The following is a 7,861-nucleotide window of genomic DNA, read 5'->3' on the forward strand; positions in this document are numbered from 1 at the left end:
TTTTTTTCTACTAAATACTTTTTTCAACTAAACTTTGGCTTTTTTATTAAATTTTAGTTTAAAAAATTTAAATTCGACCTTGTCTTTGTCTGACTGTTATAAATCTTTTCAAGTACTCAAGCGGGCAAAAATCACCCCGGCTTTTATTTATGACTGTCATAAAAACCGATCTGAATGTGGAAGAGTGTATATCATTAGAATCGTTGAGAAAAGGCCTTTTTTTATAAAGTCATGGCCAAGTATGGTTTCCATTAGAAATATCACAAGATTGTGTTATAACCAGAGCCGCGATGTTTCGGGCTGTTGATATCACCATCTGTATAGAGCAGCGAACGGGTTATAGCGTAGTAGTAACATGCTTCTATCAAGCACATCGATGTGCCGCAACGTAACGATACTGGTTGAATGCTGGCCTATGTAAAATTTGGGGGGGTTCTCTGCGGTGCAGCGTTCAATACGTGTTTGGCCGATTGTCCGACTAAAACTCAACCATTGGCGTGATATACTATATGTGGCGTAATGTGGCCCGAGTCTCTACCGTATGGCGACGAGCCGCCAATGAATTGCCCGACAACGTCGCGGCTCTGGTTATAACTCAAAAATTATTGCTTAAATAAAAAAATCAGTTAGACTGCTTTATTAACAAAAAAACGGTTTTTTCGAGATATTTAGTTAGCCATGCATTTTATCCAAAAAATGAAAAGCTCATTAAATTGAGTTCATGAAACTGCAATTCTTTCCCTATTTAATCGTCTCTCTATCTCCGCTAGTTTTCGAGATTACCATACTAAACATGGAAAAAAACTCATCCTGTATATTGTTTGCTGATACTAAGCAAGAACGTGTCTAGACGGGTTTTGAGGATCGCGTACTTTTCCCTGTGCCAGACCCTAATGTCATATGCATTAATTGCATGGGGGGGTGCTTCAACTTGTGATAGAGTTTTTCGACTGCAAAGGCGTGCAATACGTATAATTGATGATTTCGAATATCGTGAAAATTGTAAAAATTCTTTCGTATCTTTGAAAATCTTTACGTTCTCTTCCTTATACATGTACCAGTGCATGTTATATGTCAAAACCTACTCTCACTTGTTTGTCACTCATGATGATGTGCACCAATACCCCACAAGAAACAGAAATAAAATTTTACAGAGATATTCGAGATTATCTAAAGGTCACCAAAGTATTAATGTAATAGGTGTAAAGTTTTTTAATAAGTTGCCGCCGGCGATTTCCGGATTGCCATTAAACATATTTAAAAGTAAATTGCATACTTTTATGACGCGCAGAGCTTACTACTCGTGCACTCAGTATTTGACCGAATTTCTCACTGAGAAAGATTTTATTTAATAGTAGTGTGTGATTTTGATATTGTTTGTCATGTTCTGTACGAGTGTAATACTATATGTTTATACACAATAAAGATATTATTATTATGGCCAACTATGGTTTCCATTAGAAAAAATACAAGTTTGTGTCATAAATAACTCAAAAATTATTGCTTAAATAAAAAAATCAGTTAAACTGCTTTATTAAACATGTAATACCCTACAAATTTTTCGTTTACACATTTTTCCTAAAATCAAAAAAACTCACCCTGTATATCATCTGATTTCGATGTGCTAAGTTTGACTCTATTGTGCATGCTTCTGTCGCTGGTTTCTTTCTTTTTAGAAAAACTTATTCATGTAATAATAATCTTGTATAATTCTTTATAAATCATTGCGGCAAGAATAAATTTTTTGATACAAAAGATTGTCCAAGAATAATTTTCCTCAATGTATTAATCTTTTATTTGGGAAAACCTTCGGTCCAATTGTTAATTATTTACATCCAACTGTTCCATTATTTTATTTCCATTATTTATTCCATTTGTTAATTTAATTATCAAAAAACAGCTATATAATCTCGTAGATTCCTTGTTATTTTAAATGATTCATAAAATGAAATTACATATAACATAGATACAATAAAATTTATTTCATTTTCCATTAATGTTGATAACGTTTCATGGTACGTTGATGGAAATAGTTACGTTTAAGTCATAAGAAATAAAAACTTAACGTACGCGCTCAAATAATTAGTACATAATTTATTATTACATTATTTATTTAACTAATATAAATAACATACCAGAATATTCCGAATTATTTTTTGATGACAAAATCCAAAATTAGAATAAAAATTTGGAGTGCTGAAGGAGTGCAGAATGCTGCTTTTCAAATATTTTTGACCAAAAGAAGGTTCTGCAAATTTTTTGCTGTTTTTTTTTATAAAAAGTCTATATTAATCTTTTATATGTATAATCCGAAAGATTGTATTGATGAAATTTGTAACATTTTGAATCACAGCTTATTTTCTTTTCAAAAGTTTTATTAAATTAACCTTGGACATGTAATTAAAACATTTTATACCTTTCTTCTTTGGAATACAGATTTTGCAACAGAGACACCAGTTCGCATCACGTCGTTGAATATCATCTTTACTGCATTCTTCTGCGTTACGGCATTGAACTACGTGGCAGATATAGGGTGCATCACAATCTTGAAATAATCAAAAACCTAACTTGTTAAAGTAACGTGTTCAAAGTTTATTTTGATTGATATGTTTTATACCGTCTTTTTTTGGAATAAACACATCTAAGCTATCAGGAAATTCTTGGTCAGATGTTGATATTGAATAGACCATCATTATAAATAACAAAAATACAACGATACGAAACTTCATTGTGGAGGGTTTCGATTTAGACTGCAGTATAACTAACGTGGAAATTTCGTTTTATAATATGTATATTTGAAGGTCAAAGTAATCATTACGGAATAGAAAAGCACGTATTCTGTTAGAATTTTTAATGAATGGTTCCTAATTAAGTGAGCTGGTAGGACAGCACATACGTGGAAAAAATAGAACTTATTATAAGCATTTTATTGTTTTTGATATTTACAATTTTCCCCTTAATACATTCTAATATATCTTATAAATATATTATTTTCACCCTCTACCCTCTTCCTCCATTTCCATACCATCAGCTCCTCGGCCCAATCATCCCTTCATCCATCCCTTTGTCTCCTCACCCCCACAACCATTCTCATCCATCGTTTCCCCTCTCCCCCCTCTCCTAAGATCTGACCTCGGTCCAACTCCTCCTCCCTCAACTCACTGCACCCATTCAACATATGTTCCAATGTTTCCCATTCCTCCCTGCATAGCCTACACCACCTCTTCTCATCGGCCATCCAGTATCTGTTAGCTCTCTCCTCGTTTCCACAACGGAACCTAGCCACCAACTTCTTCCCTTCCTCATCTCCTTCCAATAACAAGTATCTAGGCAGCCCCTCCGTAATTATGTCCCTGTACCTTTCGTTATACCTTCCCTCTTTTATTTGTGTCCTTCTTTCCTGTCTGTGCACATCTCGGTCCCTATCTCTCAACTCCCTCCACATCTCCCTACCCACCCTTCGTCTACTATTTATCTCAGTTACCGAGTAGCCCGCTCGTCTATAATAGTTGTCTCTGTCTCGTTGTGGAAAAAAAAAAAAAAGTAGTGGAAAAAAATAGTAGACGTTGGATCTAGGCCAAATGCGCATACGTTAACTTACATAAGGTAACGTAAAATTGGATCTTTTAGAAGAAATGGAAATTATTAAATTGAAAAATGACGCAAACTATATTACTCTAAATGAAATTACCGACGTCCCTCACACACGAATGTTTCTGAATTTCGTAAAAAGACCAGTTTTTCCATGACTTCATATTCAATACGTACAATTGTTACAGATACCGGTTGTTAGTAACCTTTCATATCGACCCGACCACGTTTCTCTTGTATTGTGTGTAGTGTTTTTTATCGTTATTTGATCTTAATTGTTAACATATACTGGGATAGATATGTGTTTGTATATATACGTATGTATATGTGTGTATAATCTTAAAATAAATGAAGCGTTTTTTAATTCTGTCCATCGTTCGTTTTAGACGGTAAGAATTTTAACTGTTATGTTTCTTGACGTCATATTGTATTTCGATTTTCTGTTTTTAGTTGCGCCTGAAGACGAAAAGTAATATTTTTTGAAACCGGTTGCGCAGATAAGCAAATTAATTAATAAACACTAATTCTTCACACATTTTTTGTGTTTTTCATTAACTAAAATTCCCGAAGAATTATGGAGAAATACATTCCTTTTATACATAAGGTAGTTGAAGTACCCACTAGGTTCTCGGGCACTTCTGTATCACTTCTTGATTTTATCTTTTCAGTTTAACTGTATAGTTGATATGAACTTATAGCTTAAGCATGATACCTACATTAAACAGGGTGATGTACAATAAAGCTACTAAAATCCTTTATTAATATAATGAAATATTAAAGTACAAATGTAGAAATTTAAATTAATATACAGGGTGTCTCACGTAACTGGTTCGTTAGAACTTTTTTAGGTTCCAGTATTCGTACAGTTTTGAAATTTTGGTAGTATAGGTTGTTCAGTCGGAACTTTCGATCTAAAATATTTTCAAGATGGCTGCCACTTCCGGTCTACCGGAAGTAGACCATAACTTCGTTATTTTAAATGGAATGCTATAGTTTTTATTGCACCTTTTAATTGTACGTAAAAAAATATGTTGACTTTCATAAAAGTTATTGGTACCTAGCGTTTTTCGTTTTCGAGTTATTTTGATTTTAAGGTTTTTTTGGTAAATTTCACCAGGCTCTTTAAAACCTTATATCCCAGCCAACGTTCATTCAAAAAAGCTCTAAATTGGCACGATTACTCTTCAGATGCTCTCAAATAGATTGTCATATATTGTATCAGAGTATCTTATACAGGTTGGTCAAAAATTGAATTACCGTTTCTCCATATTCAATGGGGAGAAAGTCGAAAATTTTAAATGGAACGCCCCATATTTTATTAGCCTACACGAAAGGGAATTTAATTCTTTACAATTTATCTATAAACATTCCTATATTTATTTATTGTAGTTTCTCTCATATTCGTAAATTTATCAAAACATGCAGAAAATGCAGAAAACCGTTTGTATTTTTATTGGAAGGCCATGACATTTTGACAGTTTTTTGTTTAATTTATTTCTATTATTATTTGTACTATTAACTACGATTGATAATCTTTTAGTTTACTAGCTTTTACTTACCAAAAATAACAAACAGAAGATCAAATAACTGAAACTATTAGAACAAAAAGTTAATGACAAAAATTAGATTTGAATAAAAACATAAATTTATAATATAAATTTGTTATTAAATTGAATTTGGAAATGCAATAAAATACATAAAATTATTTATTTCGTTGTCTTCATCACTGGTGACCGGAAATATGCGATTTCTTTTAGTCTCAATATATGCGGAACTAATAAATTCTTTATCAATTTTTTGAAATTTTTCCTTGTGATGGGCATTAGGTTTGTTAGGCATCTCTCATTAAGTGATCGACACGTCTTGTGCGAAAGTTTATTACATTCGCCATCAATACAAAATAAATTTCAAATATCGGCGGTGGAATAATTTACCATGATCTTCAATAACTTACACCCGTCGTCGAATGTAACTAATGGCAACAATAATACAAACATGAACCAAAAACTGTCAAAATTCCATAGCTTACTAATAAAAAAACCTGTATTTCGTGTATGTTTTAATAAATTTCGCAATATAAAGCAAACTACAATAAATAGGTATGGGAATGTTTATAGATAATTTGTAGAGAATTAAATTCTCTTTCTGATAGGCTAAAAAAATATGGGGCGTTCCATTTAAAATTTTCGACTTTCTCGCCATTGAATATGGAGAAACAGTAATTCAATTTTTGACCATCCTGTATAAGATACTCCGATACAACAAATGACAATTTGTTTGACAACATCTGAAGAGTAATCGTGCCAAAGTAGATCTTTTTTGAATGAACATTGGCTGAGATATTAAGTTTTAAAGAGCATGTTGAAATTTACCAAAAAAAGTTTAAAACCAAAATAACTCGAAAACGAAAAACGCTAGGTACCAATAACATTTATCAAAGTCAACCTATTTTTTTACGTACAATTAAATTGTGTAATAAAAACTATAACATTCCATTTAAAATAGCGAAGTTATGGTCTACTTCCGGTAGACCGGAAGTGGCGGCCATCTAAAAAAAATTTTAGATCGAAAGTTCCGAATGAACAACCCATGCTACCAAAATTTCAAATCTCTACTAATAGTGGAACCTGAAAAAGTTCTAACGAACCAGTTACGTGAGACACCCTGTATAAGTTATAAGCCGAGAACAAAGGAACTCTAAAATAAATAATCAGCAGATTTTTTTGTAATCGCCGTTATAAAATTATGCGCTCAACTAAAAGATAATTGAGTCTAGTATTGATACTCATTGTATTAGATTCAGTGTCTTTTTGTAATCAGTTCAAATAAATAAGTTTTTAACTTTTTTAAAAATTGTTTTACTATAACGAAAAAGTTAACTTACAGTGAAATTTCCCTAACTCGAATCACTAAGGGAGCGGAAGAAAACTTCCAGTTATGGAAAATTCGAGTTAGAGAAAAATTAGTAGAATTTTAGTTCTATAGAAAAAAATTAGAAATGTACTTTTCTAATACGTATATTTAACACAGAAACCTTAATACTATTGTAACTAGAAAATTAATCAAGTTTTTTAAAGTAATCCGTAATTTTCTTTTGGCTTAAAGTGGACAACCGCTCTTTGTCGAAAAAATCTTCTATTAAATGTAAAGAATTGTGAATATTATCTGGAACATTCTCTCTTGATAATACAAAGGTTTCAAGCTTTCAAGAGAGGAATAAGCTTCATCAAATGTAGGCACAGCGATAAGTATTTCATTTTTAAGATTATCATCACTCTCATTTGATTCTGAAACAATAAGAACATTAGGTTTGTTTTGGTTCAAGAGTCTGTAGTTTCTGAACCAGAGTCTATGTGGTTTGATTCTGTAGTTAAAATTACTTACAGTGCGGATTCGAATACTTTATTCTTTGGTAAATTCGACTTATAGAAGTTAAAGTTGCAGAAATTCCATAGTAGTTCAGTTCGAGTTACAGAGAAATTCGAGTTAGGAAAATTCGACTTCGAGAGATAAAAACACATTTGAAACCTAGTCAAACGCTTCAGCTTACGAAAATTATTCAACTTAGAGAATAATTCGAGATATAGAAGTTCAAGTTAGGGGAATTTTACTGTAGGTATACAGGGTGATTTAAAACATACGGAGTAGATTAAAAGGGTAGGTACTAGGGGCCAAACTGAAGATATTTTCTTAATAATGTTTTGACTACAACGTAATATCACAAAGATATAGAATGTTAAAGTTGAATTAATGGCCGAGCATTTCTTACGATATACGGTATTACACTACGTTGAAATTCAAATTGCGAATATTTCAGGGTTACTTGAACAATAGATAATTAGCACCAATAATAATAAAATCTATGTAATATGGCAGTTACGGTTACCATACCATAATAATAATAACAATAATGATCTTTATTTCGCTAAAATACAAAAAAAATACATAAAATTCTGTATTGCAAAAACGTCCGGAAAAAAAAAATATAATAAGTTTGAGTTTAAAACAGTTTATGTAGGGAGGAAGAAAAAAAGAAAAATAATTGCAGAATCGAAAACCTTAACCTCTCATATAATTTAAAAACTCATTTTCACTGTAGAAAGCGCCTTCAATAAGTACTTTCTTTAAGTCTTTTTTAAAAATAGTTGTAGGCTTTTGTAACCATTGCTTGGGAAGAGCATTTAACAAATTACGGTGACCGTATCTTGTCATAGTTGTTTTCATACGGCAGTACGGTATGGCGACTTGTGTACCATTTCTTAAATTTATC

At 31.9% G+C, this 7,861-nt stretch overlaps 1 long non-coding RNA gene across 1 annotated transcript; it reads right to left on the reverse strand.

The window, feature by feature from the left end:
• Nucleotides 1-2,133: 2,133 nt before the first annotated feature.
• LOC139430737 (uncharacterized) lies at nt 2,134-2,738 on the reverse strand. The gene is made up of 3 exons (XR_011641118.1): nt 2,618-2,738; nt 2,417-2,545; nt 2,134-2,196 (listed from the first exon to the last, which is right to left on the reverse strand). It is a non-coding gene; the product is annotated as an uncharacterized lncRNA (long non-coding RNA).
• Between the last annotated feature and the right edge of the window lie 5,123 nt (nt 2,739-7,861).

This window comes from Onthophagus taurus, chromosome 7 (assembly GCF_036711975.1).
Source record: "Onthophagus taurus isolate NC chromosome 7, IU_Otau_3.0, whole genome shotgun sequence".
In the NCBI taxonomy this organism is placed as follows: Eukaryota; Metazoa; Arthropoda; class Insecta; order Coleoptera; family Scarabaeidae; genus Onthophagus; species Onthophagus taurus.